At 38.8% G+C, this 21,648-nt stretch overlaps 1 protein-coding gene across 6 annotated transcripts in view; it reads right to left on the bottom strand.

Annotated features, from left to right (window-relative positions):
* The window catches only part of LOC106607151 (interferon-induced very large GTPase 1), a 32,930-nt gene extending 11,342 nt beyond the window's left edge, over positions 1 to 21,588 (bottom strand). Inside the window, exons 1-7 of one of the 6 annotated variants that reach the window (XM_082976537.1) lie at positions 21,466 to 21,550; positions 20,683 to 20,772; positions 20,182 to 20,290; positions 9,905 to 10,058; positions 7,316 to 7,488; positions 6,998 to 7,124; positions 6,152 to 6,823 (exon numbers count right to left, since the gene is read on the bottom strand). The gene's annotated coding sequence lies outside the window, so the exon portion shown is untranslated. Of the gene's footprint in view, positions 1 to 6,151; positions 6,824 to 6,997; positions 7,125 to 7,315; positions 7,489 to 9,904; positions 10,059 to 20,181; positions 20,291 to 20,682; positions 20,773 to 21,465 lie in introns of all 6 variants that reach the window. The other 5 variants (XM_082976539.1, XR_014392665.1, XM_045720437.2 and 2 more) reach the window with 5 other exon arrangements.
* Positions 21,589 to 21,648: the final 60 nt, after the last annotated feature.

Here is a 21,648-nt window from a genome sequence, read left to right as displayed (position 1 = left end):
AAATAAATGCTTCAGAGTTCAAGTAACAATAAGAAGAAGAGACTTGCTTAGGTCAAGAAACACGAGCAACGGACATTAGACTGGTGGAAATCTGTCCTTTGGTCCAAATGTGAGATTTTTGGTTCCAACCGCCGTGTCTTTGTGAGACGCAGAGTAGGTGAACGGATGTTCTCCACATGTGTAGTTCAAACCGTGAAGCATAGAGGAGGAGGTGTGATGATGTGGGGGTGCTTCGCTGGTGACATTGTCAGTGATTTATTTAGAATTCAAGGCACACTTAACCAGCATGGCTACCACAGAATTCTGCTGCGGTACACCATCCCATCTGGTTTGTGCTTAGTGGGACTATCATTTGTTTTCAACAGGACAGTGACCCAACACACCTCCAGGCTGTGTAAGAGCTATTTGAACAAGGAGAGTGATTGAGTGCTGCATCAGATGACCTGTCCTCCACAATCACCTGACCTCAACCCAATTGAGATGGTTTGGGATGAGTTGGAACGCAGACTGAAGGAAAAGCAGCCAACAAGTGCTCAGCATATGTAGGAACTCCATCAAGACTATTGGAAAAGCCTTTCTCATTAAGCTGGTTGAGAGAGTGCCAAGAGCGTGCAAAGCTGTCATCAAGGCAAAGTGTGGCTACTTTGAAGAATCTCAAATATAAAATATATTTTGATTTGTTTAACACTTTTTGGGTTCCTACATAATTCCATATGTGTTATTTCATAGTTTTGATATCTTCACTATTATTCTACAATGTAGAAAATAGTAAAAATAAAGAAAAACCCTTGAATGAGTAGGTGTGTTCAAACTTTTGATTGGTACTGTATAAAAAAATGAAACACTAATATATCTTGATTACATAAATATTCAACCCCCTGAGTCGATACATGTTAGAAACACCTTTGGCAGCGACTACAGCTGTGAGTCATTCTGGGTAAATCTCTAAGAACTTTACACACCTGGATTGTAAAATATTTTCACATTATACTTTTTAAAATTCTTAACGCTCTGTCAAGTTGGCTGTTGATCATAGCTAGACAGACATTTTCAAGTCTTGCCATAGATTTTCAAGCCGATTTAAATCAAATCTGTAACTGGACCACTCGGGAACATTCAATGTTGTCTTGGTAAGCAACTCCAGTGTATATTTGGCCTTGTGTTTTAAGTTATTTTCCTGCTGAAAGGAGAATTTGTCTCTCAGAGTCTGTTGGAAAGCAGACTGAACCAGGTTTTCCTCTAGGATTTTGCGTGTGCTTAGCTCAATTCTGTTTCTTTTTATCCCGACACACTCCCTAGTCCTTACCGATGACCAGCATACCCATAACATCATGCAGCCACTACCATGCTTGAAAATATGAAGAGTGGTGCTCAGTGATGTGTGGGATTTTCCCCAAACATAACGCTTTGTATTCAGGACATAAAGTTAATTTCTTTGACACATTTTTTGCAGTTTTACTTTAGTGCCTTATTGCAAACAGGATGCATGTTTGGAATATTTGTATTCTCTACAGGCTTCATTTAGGTTAGTATTGTGTAGTAACTACAATATTGTTGATCCATCCTCTGTTTTCTTCTATTACAGCCATTAAACTCATTGGCCTCATGGTGAAATCCCTGAGCGATTTCCTTCCTCTCTGGCAACTGGGTGTATTGATACACCATCCAAAGTGTAATTACTAACTTCACCATGCTCAAAGGGATATTCAATGTCTGCTTTGCGAGGCATTGGAAAATCTCCCTGGTCTTTGTGGTTGAATCTGTGCTTGAAATTCTTTGCTCGATTAAGGGACTTTACAGATAATTGTATGTGTGCAGTACAGAGATGGGGTAGTCATTCAAAAATCATGTTAAACACTATTATTGCGCACAGAGTGAGTCCATGCAAGTTATTATGTAACTTGTTAAGGACATTTTTACTCCTGAACTTATTTAGGCTTGCCATAACAAAGGGGTTGAATACTTAGTGACTGAACATTTCTAAAAACATAATTACACTTTGACATTATGGGGTATTGTGTGTAGGCCAGTGACACACAATTTCAATTTAATCCATTTTAAATTCAGGCTGTAACACAACAAAATATCAAGTGGTGTGATTACTTTCTGAAGGCACTGTAATGTTAGCTGTCAAACTACTCACTTGCGAGTTACAGATTGAAAACATTTTATGTGATCTCAATCTATCTAGCTACCAATTTTGTGTCTGGTGGGGATGTTTACACCAGGGCAACAAGCAGATAAGGCAGGTACATAAGACAGCTGGAATTCCTGTTCGTCCATTACCAAACTGATGTTCGTATCTGTGCAGATTGGTATGTCGGAACATTTTTAATGTGGGAGACAAACAATCTGTCTATGGCACAGGTGTCAAACTCATTCCCTTGTACTTGATTGATGGTTGTCTAGGGTTTAATGAATGGAAAAACCAAAAACCTGCAGACACTAGGCCCTCAATGGAATTAGTTTGACACCCCTGGCAGACTAGTCTAGGCAGACTAGTTGATTCCCCCAGATTTGTTTTTTGGTACATATGTATTATTTTTAGTTATTACATTTTTTATGTCAGAATGGCCATATTCTGCAAAACACACAACACTAAGATGTTAAAACTAAAACTCTAAACAATCTCAATCTACTACGTTATTCTTATTGATAGTTTTGGTAAGATCGAATTGATATTTACTGTTTCAAAGGCATCTCTAAATAATGCTAATTTAACCATTCTTCTTTTTGTTTAAAATGCAATTTGTACTGCTATAGTGCTAAATATTAAAATAAAAGCTTATTCCAAATTAACCAACTCCCCCAACTCTGTGTCATGGTTTAAAAATGTTTTTTCCCCATGTGGCTGCACTTGTCATCCCTGGACAGTCCCTTATTTCAGCCCCGTTTCAGGTGTCCCAACCTTTCTTTCTACAAAAAAAGGTAATTTTGTCTGCAAGAGGCATGAATTATTTCAGGCTACAAGAGTAGATTCACTGACCACGTTTACATGCAAACATGTATTCCGGATAGTAGCTCAAGGTAGTAGCTTAAGGTCTTATTTGGGATAAGCTTTGCACCTTTGATATCCCACTCACGAGTATCACTGTACCCATGAATAAACAGAATATTCCTCATATAAGTTCATATAGGTTAAATGGAATAGTAACTGAAATATGGACAGTGACAGTAGGCCTAAAACCTCTCACATGTTGTATAATATAATATTAACTCCTGCAAAATGATGCATCTCTTGCATTAAACTAATACAAAAAGATGTAATTGTCTCGGAACAGGAGTGGAGAAATATTATTTCTTTCAGCATCTCCTGAGAAAATGCAAATGTGCGTGTAATATGTTATCTTTGACACTGTTGTACAAGCAGACAGTATTTCAACCACATAAAATGTGCATCCAAGACCAACTGAAGTCTTATCATAAATGGGTTTCATCCTTTTCTCAGCTTAAAACCTGTCAACTGATGACATTTGGACATTTTGCACAGGACCTATCTTTCCACAGTTTTGGAGTTATTGTGTTTTCTCCCCGGTCCCTAAATGAAATGGACAACTTTACCGGTGTTAACTAGATACTGTAGATTACAAATGCATTCATTCTATCTCTGTAAGACATTATTCCGGTGAGCACTACTTTATTTAATCTTCTGGAGCAGCAAGTTATGACAGAAGAGAAGCTGCAACTTGTTGACAAACAAATGGCCTACCAAATGTCTACATTTTTTATATGGCCTACCAAATGTCAGAAATTATAAGCGGTCCAGTATGAGAATCAGCAAAATAAATGATTATGAAATGATTACGGTGGATCAAACCTACTTTTTGAAGTGATTTGTTTGACAATCGGGTGAAAACATCACACAACACCCATGATATGTGAAACTGAGCCTGCACAGACCGTGAAAAACAACAGTAAACGGGATAAGATGTTTACATGCCACAGTATTCCGTCTAAGATTAGCATATCCCAGGTATCTTATCCAGGTTTCTCATAACCGGGATACAAGTTTTTTGGGTTATTGTAAACGGGATATGATGTTTATATGCCTCAACTCAAAAACAGAATACTTAAGTATCCCGAATAATAATGGGATATTGGTGTGCACTAAAAACTGCTATGGTGAAAGCCCTTCTGAAGAAAAGTAATCTAGATTCTTCAGCTTTTAGCAATGTTTGGCCAATCTCCAACCTTCCATTCTTAAGCAAAATTCTGGAGAAATTGGTGATCAAACAGCTAAATTATTTTTTAAGTGCCAACAGCATTTAAAAAAAAATCCAATCTGGTTATCGTGCCCAGCACAGAGACAGCCTTCGTTAAGGTAGTAAATGATTATAGAGCCAACACAGAGACAGTCTTAGTTAAGGTAGTAAATGATTATAGAGCCAACACAAATGCCAAACAGCTCTCTGTCCTTGTACTCTTAGATTTAGGTGCTGCATTCGACACTGTTGACCATGATGTCCTTCTGGACAGACAGAATTGGTTTTAGACCTATTTAACCGGTCAAGAGTTTTTTGTAACCCTTGGTGAACATAACTCAGAGAAAATACATATCACATGTGGCGTTCCACAAGTTTCGATTTTGGGTCCGGTACTGTTCAGTTTATATATGTTACCCCTTGGCAGCGTTATCAGAAAGCACAGCATTGATTTTCACTGCTACGCAGACGATACACAACTTTACATTTCTGTGTCACCAGAGGATTTTAGATCCACTGAAAAATGATTAGACTGTATTAGTGATTTAAATACTTGATTGGCTCATAACTTCCTCCAGTTAAAGACGAAGGTTCTTATTGTTGGACCCAAAGCACAGAGAGAGAATCTAGCCGCACATTTGAATTCACAGGCAATAAAGATAAAACACCAGGTAAAAAACCTTGGTGTTATTTTCAATTCTGGACTACATTTTGAGTCACACATTAGGAATGTGACCAAAATAGCTTTTTACCACCTGAGGAACATTGCCAAGGTGCGGCCGTTTCTCTCTCAGGCTGATACAGAGAGACTCATCCATGCTTTTATTACAAGCAGGCTTGACTACTGTAATGCTCTCCTGTCTGGTCTACCCAAGAAAGCCATTGGTCAACTACAAAACATACAGAATGCTGCAGCATGGGTACTGACCAAGACCAGACAGAGAGTGCACATTACACCGGTTTTAAGGTCTCTGCACTGGCTGCCTGTGAGTTTTATAATTCATTTTAAGATTCTTCTCTTGGTTTTTAAATCAATCCACGATAGTTCACCCCAATACATGTCAGATATGCTTTTAAGTTATGTGCCCAGTAGGTCCCTCAGGTCCTCTGGCAGTGGCCTTTCAACTATCCCAAAGCCTAGGACCAAGAGGCATGGAGAGGCAGCCTTTAGTTATTATGCCCCCAGCCTCTGGAATAGCCTGTCAGAGAACATGAGGGGGGCTGAAACTGTGAACATATTTAAAATAGATCTTAATTAGCTTTGCTTTTCCTTCGGGTGCTTTTTAGTTGTTCAGTTAGTGTCATTCTTTTGTTTTTTATCTTATGCTTGTTGTGTAGTAAATATTTCAGCTTTTATTTTCAACGTTTTTTTATTTGTTTTTTCCTGTAAAGCACATTGCGTTTCATTCCATTTATGAAATGTGCTGTTTAAAGCTTGATTTGATTTGATTTGCATGTAAACGTGGTCAATGACAATCCCCAAATGTCATTACAGTTTTTGGTGTTTGTAACAGATGTCTCTTTCCATTCATCAAATGGTGTGAGTGCACAGTGCACTGTTTGGTACTGGAATTCTTTTGGAGTGGATGAACATGTGCAGGTAGCCGACTTTTTGAAGTTATTTGTTTGACAATAAGATGAAAACATCCTAACTGGATGTGTTCATGCCAAATTAAAAGGTAATAAAACATGTTTTACCCATAAATGACATGTACTTACTATTAGGCCAATAAAAAAGCAGGCCCACTCAAGCGCGTGCACACATAGGAGGTCTATTGAAAAAAATAGACCCCCCCCCCTCGAATGTCACGGTATAATTCGCACTCTGCCTATCTTAATATGCAAGATATAGACCGGAAAACAGTTTTTGGGTATCGTCAACGATCGGGGTAAGTGTGTGTAGACGGAGCCACATGTCAAGATGGGGAAAATCCTCCTACAGGACTTACCTGATGCAGTTTTCTCCTCGCTTTGTGATCGGTCACCCCAATCTGTTTTCAGTTGCCGTTTCCTGATCTCTTCATCATACATTTCTCCTGTGTAGCAGCATAGATCATTTTCAGACACCATGAGGTCTATCTGTTCAAGTAATGTTGAAATCTCGGTTGGATCATTCATACTCTTTTTGCAGGTGAGATACCTATTTCCACACATTTCTATGAGATCCATCAGATCATTGTTGTCCTTTATATCACCCAACCCAAAGTCTTGGTCATTCTTGTGGGTGAAGACGATTATTGTAAAGGCAAGGGCTCCCTCTCCAAGCATTCTTTCCAGCCATCCCACTCCCATTTTGAATTCATCAATATGCTGACCCAATGGTAGAAGTAAGAGGACAGCATTGATACCCTGCTTATGCACAAGTGGACCTATGTAATTCTCCTGGGTAAGTTCAGAACTCTGCAAGCCCAGCATGTTGATGACAGAGACACAACGACCGGACAAATCATACATCCTGGGTGCTATCTGTGAGAGTTCTGCTGCTGGTAGATCATACATCTTGGGTGCTATCTGTGAGAGTTCTGCTGCTGGTAGATCATCTTGACCAAGAAGGAGATTTCCAGATTCAATCTCCATAGAATCAGTGCCACCAATCAATGCAATTGTCAGAACAGGTGTCACTGAAAAATAATTATAAGAACAATTAAATGTACATACTGTAAGTTAGTAGCTGTAAATCACGTACAATGCTATGACATGATGGTTGACTAAAACAATCTCACCTGTCTTACTTCTAATTGTAAGTTGCTCTGGATAAGAGCATCTACTAAATTACTAAAATGTAAATTTCTTACTACTTTGTGCGAAATTAGAAGACGTTGTGATTTCTTTCTTTTCTTCATCAGTCTTGGTTGTCTTGTTATCCTGTTGGTCGCTGCGTTGACTCTTAATGTCTGTGATGTCAAAGGCCTCAGCCTCCAACTGTAGAAATAGTTGCAGTGCTTTAACACAAGCTCTAACTACTGAGAGATGTTGGTCCAAATTGCCAAGTATTCTTGAAAGAGGCTTAACCTAACTTGTACAGGAAATGTAATATCACTTATACTGAACATTTCAATGACCCCCCAATTGTTTAACAATAGCATAAACACTGCTGTTGAACTATTTCTTACAGATTTTTTGCTCACTGTGCCAACATTATCCATGTTGATTGAAATGTGGGGGTCAGTAAAGTGATCCAGATGAACCATGGTATCTTGATCTTGATGAGCCGAAGGAATTGTGCAAGTGGGTATTAAACTTTAATCACAAGGATCCACCAAATCATCACTTTCGTTTTCAATGTCTGTTAGGTATAGACAGAGACAGGAGAGTTGTTTTTTGTTAGGACACTTCAAGATTTAATATTCACTTGGCTCTATTTTAACAAATCTAACACAATATTAAATCTTAGTGCAACCACGCAGTGCTGTCAAGTTGTGGGTGTGGCAGAAATATTTCAGTTATTTTTACAGCGGGAATAATGGGCGCAATAGCTGGCGGTGGCGCAAAAGGGCAGGGTTTGGATGAATAAATAAGTTGTAGGTGTGACAAGAGCTTGACCACTCACAGGCCAATCAACGTTCTTCATGGCGTTATACTGCATGCGGTTGTCTCAAATTGTGTAGATTATTAACAGTCTTTGCATTATAATCAACTCCAATTCGTCTGGAAGGAACGCAATATTGTGGATTGATACAATTATTAAATAGCATACAGTAACGAATAATAGCAACAATAAAATGCATCCAGTTTTGCTAAATATGTTATTTTCAATCCACATTGTTCTAGTTGGCTTCAAAATGTAGGTCTATATGTCTTTACACATCACAGTCGCACTTCTCCCGAAATAAAAAGGCTCTTATTAATTGTATTTCATGTGCGAGGCACGTTCTCAATAGGCAAGATCATTTTGCCATTGATATGGGACTGAATAATTAAAATAAGTTTGAAGGAGCGCGTCTTTGGTAATCAGACGAGACGCGCTCTTTGAAAATGGGGATGGATATTTGAACACGCAAAATGAAGTATGTAGGTGGGTCGTTCTACAAAAAGTGCCATAATGCTTTGACATTTTAAGTAGAAATTGGGCACTAATATTGCATTTTATAAGGCGTTTATATTAAATGAAGTGCCCTTTCATATAGACCACATGGAGAATTCAATAAATCAGATTTTTTTAAATGTTAATAGAGATTTGCTAAAGTGCCAAAATTCAGCATTTTACATGTCCCACCGTGCACCCTCTGTGATTTCTAAGATTTTAATCCACTTAATCCCAACATTTCTCAAAGTTTTCATTGTAAAGCCCTAGCTATTTGTTGCTTTGACAAAGTCATTTCTGAATATTATTATTTATTTCATGTGATTAGTGATTAATTTACGTCCCTGTTACGGGAACTGAACTCTCATTTTAATATGGTGAAATTGTTCCTTTTTAAATATACCTTTTTTTCAAAAGAAATCCTAGTGTAAAAGCAGGTGAATTGGTCCTACTCTTTTTGGAAATGTTCTGGTGTTTTGTGGTCAAACAGAGCATGTCGAGCATAACTTTACCCATTGATAGACAGGCTAGAAATGTTTTAACAAAAAAATATATATTAAGTTTACATTCAATTGCCACCCCCTGTTGCACACAACAAGCTTACATTCTCCCTGTCACAAGGGGATAACCTCTTGAGATGGAAAACCTAGTTTTTTCATTAAGTTGAACATGTTGATCATGTTATGACAATGTTAAAACTGAATTGAATTGGTGGAGCGGCCCAGGTACAGTATGTGAATTGTGAATTATACAAAAGCATGCGGGCAAAAACCTCCAAAATATTTCAAGGCACTCTGATGAGTAGACACGTTTAAAACCTCTTATTGATAGGCTGCTTGGCTTATGCATGGCCAGGATAAAAAAAAATATGCACCGACGCAGAAGAACCAGACTTCGTTGTAGTAGGATAGCCTATTGATGGCTTGATTTTGAATTAAATGAAACGTAAAACAAGAAATTGTACAGGAAAATAACTTAAACGTTTCTAAATACTAGGGTCACCGGCATCATCGCATCTCTCGATCCATGATGGGCATATGGACACATGTCCATGGAGGGGGTTTTACACACATCCAAAATAATAACAGGAACTGGCTAAAAGAATGTCCAATACATAGATAAAAAGGGAACGTTCGCTCACTGTTTTGCTGCTCACAAACATGGTTTAATAAAGCTTTGGTGATTAAGATGTACAAAAAAATATATATTTTCATGGGCATTGCGCCATGGCCACCGCTGACAAAATCCATGCTGTAATCATCTGCGTTTGCAAAAAGAGCTGATTTTAGTGGTTCTCAAAAGTCCCCACCTGCGCTTCTTGAAATTGGCACTTTGGCGCACATTTTAAGGACACACCTCAGATATTGCCACCCCTCCCACCCCAGTGCAAACGAGCTGATGTTAGACAGGTAAATTGCCAGACCTGGTGCAAAAGATGGAAAATGCCAGAGTGACAGTTTTTACAAGCCAAAATTACTAACTAACGTGTGTTTGACAATAACCGCCTTGGCACCAGCTGAAAATAGTGCCAACAGAATCAACGTTACCAATCAATGCAATTATCAGTTGTGTCGCAAAAATATAGTGCATAATAACAAGAGCAATTGAGAGAAGTGAGTATCTCTAAATCAAAGTTATACTGTGAGAATTAAATGATGGTTGACTAAAACGCTCTCACCTATCTTACTGCTTTGTGGGAAATTAGAAGAAATTGTTGTGATGTCTGTCTTTCCTTCATCAGTCTTAGTTGTCTTGTCATCCTGTTGGTCGCTGTGTTGACTCTCAATGTCTGTGATGTCAAGGGCCTCAGGCTCCAACTGTAGAAATAGTTGCTGTGGATGTATCATGGGAGTATCAAAATACATATCTGGATTACATCATTTGAGTACAAACATTTATACAAGTATTTTGTTAAAGTTACTGTGTAAATTAAAAGGTAGTGATCAGATTACATTTACTTCAGACCCAAGGTTTGAAAAAAATGGGAACGCCCTTGTCATGCAAATTCTGCATAGGTCTGCGCAAATATTAATAACATATTGAAAAGATGAGTCAGTTATTTCAGAAGCTAGCAGATTCATTAACTACCAACAACAGCTGCAAATCCCAATGAAACTACATCATGTTTTGATGTTCACTTTCCTTGCTTTGTCTAACACTATCATGAATCTAGAAAATAGGTTTTGTGGGTCAGCGTGCAGTATATATTTAGTTTCATAGCACAAACGTTTGCTAGCAAGTTTCTCACAGTCTTTAGCTGTGGCCTGCCAGGGCAAGTCCAGGAGGGATGCCTAGCAGTGACCTAGCAGTGACCCCACTTCCCAATTTCAGAACACTATCTTCACTGTCCTAGATGAGTATTTAGGTTCTGGTCAAATCACCACAAAATAACACGACTTTTGGGCTATTTTGCTGAAATTACACAAGAATGTTACAAAACCTCCAGGGCGTCCGTCCTATTGTAGCGGCTTTGATGCAGTAACGGTCCCTTTATCAACTTTTTATTTTTTTTATTAGACCACTGGCAGAACAGCTCCCCTCCTTTGTAAAGGACACCAGCAGTATGGTCTCAGAACAGCTCCCCTCCTTTGTAAAGGACACCAGCAGTATGATCTCTATTATTGAATCTCTTGATTCTCTCCCTGTGAATACTTTGTTACTTTTGATGTTGAGTCGTTATACACGAATATTCCACACGAGGGCGGTATTGAAGCCATGAAACATTTTCTTCTGCAACGTGACCCTAACCTTCCAGGGCATGCGTTATAACATTTACTGAAATAGTACACACACGTTTAGAAACTATTTCATGTTTCTAAATGATTTCTTTATTCAGACGAAGGGTACTGCTATGGGATCACCTATGGCTCCTAACTATGTTAATTTGTATGTGAAACAGTACTCAATACTCTCAAAAAATATGTATTGCCTAACATTATTATATGGAAACGGTTCATTTATGATATTTTTGTTCTATGGAGGGGTGATGCAAAACAGCTCCAGGCATTCCAGGCTTTTCTTAACTCTTGTTCTGAGCACCTGAGATTTACTATGCAATCTGTCACTCGTCAAATCCGTTTCCTTGATCTTCTGGTTGTGTGAGTGTAACAGTGTAGGTTCCGTCCCTCTCTTCGCCCCAACCTGGGCTCGAACCAGGGACCCTTGCACACATCAACAACTGACACCCACGACGCATCGTTACCCATCGCGCCACAAAAGCCACGGCCCTTGCAACGCAAGGGGAACAACCACTTCAGGTCTCAGAGCGAGTGACGTCACTGATTGAAATGCTATTAGCGCGGACCACCGCTAACTAACTAGCCATTTCACATCGGTTACATGAGGATAATGTTCTATACACTGATATATACAGGAAACCTACTGATCGTAACGGTTTGTTGAGGGCTGATAGCTGTCACCAGCTTCCCTTGAAAAACAGTTTTCCCTACAGGCAATTCTGTCGAATCAAAATCATTTGCAAACAAAATAATCAGATTTCGACAGAAATATGGCTGAGATGCAAAGAAAATTCAAGGACAGCGGGTACAAAAATGGTCAGATTAAAAATGAATTTAAAAAAAAGAAGCATTCTTACTACCTGCTATTCAAAGTGCTCTGAACAAATTAAGGGGAATTGTTCACAAACTTTGGCACACTAAGATCGGTAATGTGTTTTTGGACATATTCTCGCGGGGCAGAAATCTCAGAGCACAATTGTTAAACTCTGATTTACCACCCCAAAACAACGCCTCTACTGGATGGAAACTACAAGTGTAATGGCTGCGCTCGCTGCAACACAGTCTCACAATCAATTCGTGCATATATGCACATAATGTATTTCAGCAAATTTAGTGCGTTTTTGTGTGTTTTTGTGTGGCTTAATTCGTGCGAAAAGACACTAATTTAACCAGTAGGCTACACACAAGCCTTTGCAACAACCATATAGACGCGATAGTTTATATTTCATTTTTGTTCTTCTTAATGGCTAATTCAACGTTATGAATATACATAAATGTTGTCTTTGTTTAACCCTGTTTTAAAACGTGTCGTTTTATGCCTATATGCACTGTTTTAGACTTTCTGAACCTAATTTTTGCGAAAAGACGCACATTTACGTGCGACTTAATTCGTGGGAAAATTTGTTTTATTAATGCCAATGCTGTTTTCTGTGCTTGATTTCGCTTAATACTTTGGATACTGGTGCACTTGTAATCAGAAGGCATTGAAAGAAATGTATTTAATCTTCCACTCCACTCTTCCGATACATTTATTTGCTCCAGACAAGATGATATTCAACAGGTAGGCATTTTGAAACCGTTCAGAGATTACTCCAAGTAATGGCACTCTTTGGGATCTTTGCCAGGGAACATTTAAATACATTATCAATGGCAAATACTGTTTTCTATGCTTGATTTCACTTAATATTTTTGGGTGTTGTGCTCATTGCAGTCAGAAAACATGTTGGCCGATCAAAACCCTTGCGGGTGATGTTGCTTTCTCTCCCCAAGTCGTACAAGAAAATAACGGAAAACTGACCCAAGATCAGTACTGTACTGCAACTTCAACCCAATGTAATGCGGAGCGCGTTCCAGCACGTCAACACAATCGGCTGCAGGGGAGGTTACTTTCTGTGTTGTTCAATTTATATAAGAATATCAAATTAAATGAATCTAAGAAAAGCTTTTCCAGGCAGTTTGAATGTATATTCTTATTCTGTGCAGATTCTGTGTAATTTGTCCTACAACACAAACGCGCATCATGACTTCAACAAAAAAGGCAACTTGGAACGTACCCGATCCTCCCATGCGATCATTCTCTTTCCCGGTAAGTTAAGTATGCAAATAAACCGCAGCTAGAACTTAACTACGTGTTTTATGTTTTTATTATGCTTTAAACAGAAGGCGCTGTGAATTATTGGCCTGCTCTGATATATGTGATAGTTGGCTTCTAAACGAGTTGGAAAAAGTGGATTTGGTGTCAGATGGTATCCGTTTAGTGTCAGAATGATATCTAATTGACTGATGGACAATGACCTGCTAAGTGACTTTGTTACATTTGCAATATGTTTGAACAGGGATGTACCATCACCAAAATGGCATTTTGAAATCAACACTAAAAATGGCATCATCATAGTCTCTAGGCCGTGCCGAGTTCAACGAGACGCCCCGCTTGACCGTAGCTTGCTCTGAGAGCAGCAACCGTGAAAAAAAGTAGGCCCAAAATGAAGCCTGGCCCTAAGTTTCAAGTGCTTTTGGGTGACAGCGAGAGAACCGTTAGGGTTAGAAGGACAATTCGACCACAGGAATGTTCCTGAGGTCCTCCCGATCTGTGCAAGCCTAACCTTGACCGTGTGGCATTAGCATTTAATAGTAAAAACATGTTTTTTTTAATCTCACAGATTACAATGACATGTCTCCCATAGGAATACATTGTCCCAAATTCAACCTGAAGCCTATGTGGGTTATGAATGCCTTATGAACCTGTCTTCGATGACATACCATCAGGCCACTATGAGGTCTACCTGTGTCGATTCTAAGCTTCCTGGAGCAACCAAAAGTGGTTAAATTCACCCTAAAGCTGTTTTGATATAACCACGCTGGAGATTGTGAAAATCACTCAATTCAACCCTGTGTAAATCAGTCAATTATTAACATAAAGTCTTTAAATTCAGGATTATGTAAGAGCATACCCCAATAAGAACATGTGTTTACTTATAGCTTCCTGTGCCAACCGGAAGTTGTTAAAAACACCCTAAAGGTGTTTCTATATAACCAATCTGCAGATTGTGAAAAAAAATGGTTTGAAAGTTAATAAGATAAAGTTGCAGCTGTCTTTGATATGCTCAAAATGAACTAACTGCTATCTTGAAATGTAGAGAAAGTGTTTTAAATAAGCATCCTATCATTTGAAATTAGTTGAAAGGCTAAGTGACTCACCTCCTGAGAGGAAGTTAACAGCCTATCAACATTCAGTTTTATTAGAGGGGGTGGGTGTGCCCCCTGTTGGCTGAACCCGGATGGGAACTGTAAATGAACTGTAAATCAGTCATTTATCCCAACAGATGTCAAAGAAAAAACTCTCACTCACACACACACACACACACACACACACACACACACACACACACACACACAGGCACACACTCACAGCAAGGATGGAGTGACAAAGTGCGGTGCTTAAAGACACACAGAGCCTGCAATGACATTACCATTATCTCTAGGCTATGCTGAGTTCAACAAGACGCCCCGCTTGATCGTAGCTCGCTCGGTCTAAGCGCAGCGACCGTGAGAAAAAGTAGGCCCAAAATTAAGCCTGGCTCTAAATTTCAAGTGCTTTTGGGTGACAGCGAGAGAACCGTTAGGGTTAGAAGCACAATTCGACCTCAGGTATGTTCCCGAGGTCCTCCCGATCTGTGCAAGCCTAACCTTGACCATGTGGCATTAACCCTTAGCAGTGAAAAGAAGGTGTTAACATCAAACAGTTTGCAATGACTTTTCTCCCCATAGGAATACATTGCCTATTCCCCTAAATTCAACCTGAAGCCTATGTGGGTTATGAATGTCTTATGAACCTGTCTTTGATGACTATCCATCAGGCCACTATGAGGTCTACCTGTGTCGATTCTAAGCTTCCTGGAGCAACCGGAAGTTGTTAAAAACACACTAAAGGTGTTTTGATATAACCAGCCTGCAGATTGTGAAAAGCACTGCATTCAACCCTGTGTGGATAAGTCAATTCTTAACATAGAGACTTTAAACTCAGGATTATGTAAGAGCATACCCCAATCAGTATATGTGTAAACTTATAGCTTCCTGTGCCAACCGGAAGTGCCTTAAATATGGGTCACAGGGGCTGTTTCGAAGGGTTAAAAAATTCAGATCATTTAAAAACTTCATATGTGTGACTAGGTAACCCTCATGAACTGTAAATCAGTCATTTATCCCATCAGATTTGCAAGAAAAAATAATACACACACACACAGCAATGATGGAGAAACACAGTGTGGGGCCTAGAGACACACAGTGCCCGCAATAGTTACTTTTGTTCAAACTGTCAAAGAACCGTCAGAGCTCTGAAACTTTAGAAACCTGTTCTAGAGCTCAAGTCGATAGTGCACGGTAAGTTATGTGGCTCTAGATGGTTCTCAGACCGAGAAACAGCCTCGTATATTTGCAATATTTTCAATTCATTTTAACATCACGAAAATGGCGACATTTAGAAATGTCCCACAGCCGCAAGACTAGGTGCATTGAAACCGCCTCGGCCCATAGAGACGGACCCCAACGTTTCTGTCCGATAGCTCATTCAAGGACCCCGTAGCAACGCCCGAAAAAAAGTGGATTTTCAGCACCAATTAAGGTTGTTGCTCGGGCACCGAATGACCTATCGAGCCGAAACTCGGGATTCGGGGTCACCTTACATAGGGTTACACATAATGTCAGAGCTGGACCCGCAGCTAGAACGTAACTACGTGTTTTATGTTTTTTTATGGTTTAACCTGTCTGAGAACGTGGGACGCTTGCGTCCCACCCTAGTCAACAGCCAGTGGAATCGCGTCGCGCGAAATACAAATACCTCATAAATGCTATAACTTCAATTTCTCAAACATATGACTATTTTACACCATTTTATAGATACACCTCTCCTGAATCGAACCACGTTGTCCAATTTCAAAAAGGCTTTACAGCAAAAGCAAAACATTAGATTATGTTAGGAGAGTATCCTGCCAAAAAAAATCACACTGCCATTTTCAAAGCAACTAGCATGCATCACAAATACCCAAAACACAGCTAAATGCAGCACTAACCTTTGACAATCTTCATCAGATGACACTCCTAGGACATCATGTTACACAATACATTTATTTTTTGTTCAATAAAGTTCATATTTATATATAAAAACAGCATTTTACATCGGCGCGTGACGTTCAGAAAATATTTTCCCTCAATGAATCAGCGCTACAATTTACAAAATTACTATTCGAAAACATTGTTAAAATGTAATATTGTCATTCAAAGAATTATAGATTAACATCTCGTGAATGCAACCGCATTGCCAGATTTAAAAATAACTTTACTGGGAAATCACACTTTGCAATAAACGACGTGGTATGCTCAGACAAATAGGCTAGGCGATACATGTTAGCGCCATCTTGGAACCATCTAAAATCAAATATACTATTGTAAATATTCCCTTAGCTTTGATTATCTTCATCAGAAGGCACTTCCAGGAATCCCAGGTCCACAACAAATGTAGTTTTGTTCGAAAAGGTTAATAATTTATGTCCCAATAGTTCCTTCTTGTTAGCGCGTTCCGAAGGCTACTCATAATGTACGAGGCGCGCTGGACTTGTCGTCACGAATGTGCAAAAAAAATATATTTACGTTCGTTCAAACATGTCAAACGTTGTATAACATAAATCTTTAGGGCCTTTTTCAACCAGCGCTTCAATAATAGTCAAGGCGGACGATTGCATTGTCTTACTAAACATTTTGGAACAAAAGGGTTCCCATGGACGGGAAAGCGTGTTTACGTTCAAAGACGAAAGAAAATAAAACATGGGGTCGACTCGTGCACGAGCCTCAGTCTGATGGTACTCTGACCGGCCACTATCCAAACGCGCTAATGTTTTTCAGCCAGAGGCTGGAATTACACCATTCAGCTTTTTCCCGGGTTCTGAGAGCCTATGGGAGCCGTAGGAAGTGTCACGTTACAGCAAAGATCCTCAGTTTTCAATAAACAGAGCCAAGAAGAACAAGAACTTGTCAGACAGGCCACTTCATGTAAGGAATCTTCTCAGGTTTTTGCCTGCCATATGAGTTCTGTTATACTCACAGACACCATTCAAACAGTTTTAGAAACTTTAGGGTGTTTTCTATCCAAAGCCAATAATTATATGCATATTCTAGTTACTGGGCAGGAGTAGTAACCAGATTAAATCGGTACGTTTTTTATCCGGCCGTGCAAATACTGCCCCCTATCCCCAACAGGTTAACACAGCGAGCCATGGAGAGGAACCACAGTCACTTCCCGGCCATCCCGAGTTCATCGGGCCAGTTGATTATGCATTTCTGCAGTATTTTTGAACATGCCAAATTCGTGATGCTAAATGCCCATTGAAACATATTGCAAATGTAACGCGTCTTTGCAATATGATTCAACAGTGAAAAAACATCACCAAATGTACATGATGAAATCAACACAATGAGCAATGGAGAGGTTCCACAGTCACTTCCCGGCCATCCCGAGTTCATCGGGCCAGTCAATGTGCCCCAGGTGATTGGAATGGGTTATCAGAAGCACATTTTAAAAATGGTTTCTAATGCCTTTAGGGGGGAGCAATGGGTCTAAGGTTGGGTAGGGAGCACCCCCCCACCCGTGCCCATCCAATAGGGGGCGCCCTTGGTCATTTTGGACATTTTTCAAAAAATAATTTAAAAACAACAGAGTCCCACTTCTCCCTCATCATACATGACAAATAGACCATCTAGGTTGATTCATGGCTTAACATGGGGCTATATATCATTTGGGCAGTATAAATGCCATTTGGACATGGTTCACTGACTTTTGGGTTTGGAAGCCGACTTCCTATGATCGTACATGGCAAATGGACAAAACATCCTGATTTGGCAAATTCAATACTTTCATATTGTTTTTGGAAATTTCTTATGGAATTTACTGTAATTATAAATGTCTTCTTATGTGATCCTAGAAAGCTTGCATGTTCAAGATGGCATGCGAAGGTCGCAGATCTATGGAGATCTTCTCAATTGCTCTGATGTTAAAGTCTGGTCTCATAGACTAGACGTAACATAGTAAACGTAAATCCGGGACACGGCAGAATTTTGAACAGCATGTACTTTTAATGCAATCTTAACCACAATTTAGGTTATTTGGTTTTGCTATTAGATGCAGCACAGTGATAACACATTCTGTTGTTCTATAAACAAAATATCAGATATTGTTTTCCCATTGGAACATTGTTTTGCTTTTAACCTCTATGGGCTAGGTGGGACGCTAGCGTGCCACCCGTGGTGCACTCCATCAACAGCAGGTGCATTTCAAGAGCGGCAAATTTGAATCCAAATAAATGTCAAAATTCAAATTTTTCAAACATACAACTATTTTACACCCTTTGAAAGATAAACATCTCCTTAATCTAACCACGTTTTACGATTTCAAAAAGGTTTTACGGCGAAAGCATAAATTTAGAGTATGTTAGGACAGTACATTTACAAGAGTTGTGTGTAATGTTTTGTCAATTCAAAGACAGGGTCACCAAAACCATAAAACCAGCTAAAATGATGCACTAACCTTTTACAATCTCCATCAGATGACACTCCTAGGACATTATGTTAGACAATGCATGCATTTTTAGTTCTATCAAGTTCATATTTATATCCAAAAACAGCGTTTTACTATGGCATTGATGTTGAGGAAATCGTTTCCCTCCAATAACCGGCAGTCAAGTCAGCGTCACAAATTAAATAATTAAAATTAGAAAACATTGGTAAAATATTATATTGTCATTTAAAGAATTATAGATTTACATCTCTTGAACGCAATCAACTTGCCAGATTTAAAAATAACCTTACTGGGAAATCACACTTTGCAATAATCTGAGCACTGCGCCCAGAAAAATACGCGTTGCGATACAGACTAGACGTCATGTTGGGGAGATCTAAAATCGAAAATACTATGTAAATAATCCATTACCTTTGATTCTCTTCATCAGATGTCACTTCCAGGTATCACAGGTCCATAACGAATGTAGTTTTGTTCAAAAAAGCTCATCATTTATGTCCAAAAATCTCCGTCTTGTTAGCACATGATCTAAGCCAGCCGGACTTCTCGTCATGAACGAGGGGAAAAAATATATTTACGTTCGTTCAAACATGTCAAACGTTGTATAGCATAAATCATTAGGGCCTTTTTTAACCAGAACATGAATAATATTCAAGGTGGACGAATGCATACTCTTTTATAACGTATTGGAACGAGGGTACCCAACATGAACTCGCGCGCCAGGTGTCTAATGGGACATCATCGTTCCATGGCTCTTGTTCGGTCAGATCTCCCTCCAGAAGACTCAAAACACTTTGTAAAGGCTGGTGACATCTAGTGGAAGCAATAGGAAGTGCCAAAATATTCCTCAGCCCCTGTGTTTTTCAATGGGATAGGTTTAAAGGCAATACAACACATCAGGTATCCACTTCCTGTCAGAAAATGTCTCAGGGTTTTGCCTGCCAAATGAGTTCTGTTATACTCACAGACACCATTCAAACAGTTTTAGAAAATTTAGGGTGTTTTCTATCCATATGTAATAAGTATATGCATATTCTAGTTACTGGGTAGGAGTGGTAACCAGATTAAATCGGGTATGTTTTTTTATCCAGCCGTGTCAATACTGCCCCCTAGCCCTAACAGGTTAAATGGTTGGAAGCGCAGTGATGACCCATTTAGGTGACAACTAAACCAAAAATCTGACATTGTTTTCCATTGGAATTTAGTTGTGCTTTTAGAGGAGTGAAAGCATAGTGATAACACATTGGGAAATCAACAAATATTTGGCTGTCTTTTTGAGTGGGTGATTATAGGTTGTAATTACATTTTACATAGATAGCAGACACTCTTATCCAGAGCAACAATTAAGGTTAAGTGCCTTGCTCAAGGGCACATCGACAGATTTATCATCTAGTCGGCTCAGAGATTCAAACCAGCAAGCTTTCGGTTACTGGCCCAATGCTCTAAACTGCTAGGTTACCCTGTTGTCCCCTGTCATTGATTAACGTCTAAGCCAAATATTTCCCAATTGTCCACATTGAAATGATGTGCCCAGTAGAATGCTTGTCTCTTTGTCTCTGTTTTAATGATAATTTTCCTGATTTATTTGAGAGTCAATTCCTGACACTCTCTGTCTTGCTGTTCCCAACATGATGTTCCTCAGTTACTCACATGTTCTTCTGCTTGACATGTACACTCAGACGACGGATCCAGTGCGTCTTCACTCTTTGTCTCCATTTCCTTATTTTCTCCAGTCTCCATTATTAGCTGCTAATAGTCACTGCAAAAAAAATTAAGAAAAATCAATCAGTTGTATATTATTATATTCACTTCAGTTACCTTACATCAAAACAAAACCTTTGTTAGTATTTTACTATATAAAGCAGCACTTACTTGAAAACAGTTTGGTTAATAGTAAATAATACAATTCTACTGTATCAGCAGATTTAGTAGAATTTACACATTCTGTTCATGTAATCTAAGGACACTGACGAAAGAACAATACGACTATTACAAAAAAGAAGAAAGAAAATAAAGAAATAAATGAATAATGCTAAGAATAATGTGTGTGTAGAGTGTGTGTGTGTGTGTGTGTATCTCTTCACAGTCTGCGTTGTTCCCTGAGATGTTGTTTAATCTGTTTTGTTATATTTTATTGCTTGCCTGAGTTACCTGAGGTGGAAGAGAATTTCATGTAGTCATTGCTCTATAGAGTACCAGTGTCAGTGCAGTACATGTTGAGTGTCCTTCCCTATAGGTGTGCTGAAAGTCATTTGTTAAATTATTCACAGAGAAATATCATTGTATCTGGTCAAACACAATCTTTTCTATAAGTTTGCTAGAACTGGCAGCAAGCTGATTGGGCGGCTGTTAGAGCCAGCAAAGGGAGCGTTAACATTTTTGGGTAGCGGAATTACTTTAGCTTCCCTCCAGGTCTGTGGACAAACACTTTTCAAGATACATCACAAAGTACCATTGGGTTTTGTAATTGGTTTGCTTGAACATTGACATTAGCTCCATAATAGATAACATGATTGGTTTAAATAGAACAATTATGTGAATCTTTACAGTGTCAAATTTGAGCTTGACTTTATGTCATTTGGTATGACATATTTACAAACACACAAATAAACATAACAAATAAAACAAATATATATATATATATATAAAGGAAAGGATTCGTTTTTTTTTAAGTCTGTTTCGCCACATCTATGTAAATTCATCTTTACATTAGAATGTTTTGTTTTTATGCAACCCTGTTAATTATTATACACTACATGGTCCCTGTTGTCATTATTTACCTGATAGTACACAATCTAATTGGTTTTGATTAAATGTTTTATTTTAAAGTGTTTGATTTTATACTACTTACACTGTATTATACTACTTACACTGCCATACTACAGTTACCATGAGGTGCAACATAAACAAACATAAATTATAAAGGTTACTTACAGTTTGCAAAGTGATATCCATTTGTTGTTTGTTCATAATGTAGACTGAAGTGAACCTTTTGTCCACAGGGTTTTTATAAGGCCTTCAGTATCTTTCAAAGCCTAATTTCCTGGAAATCACATGACAATGTGTAAATGAAACTTAAGACATTTGAGATGGCAATACAGTTTGGTTAGCAATCAG

Source organism: Salmo salar, chromosome 06 (genome assembly GCF_965601325.2).
Source record: "Salmo salar chromosome 06, fSalSal1, whole genome shotgun sequence".
Lineage (NCBI taxonomy): Eukaryota > Metazoa > Chordata > Actinopteri > Salmoniformes > Salmonidae > Salmo > Salmo salar.
Note: the sequence above shows the minus strand (reverse complement) of the source record. Positions and strands in the feature narration are given on the sequence as shown.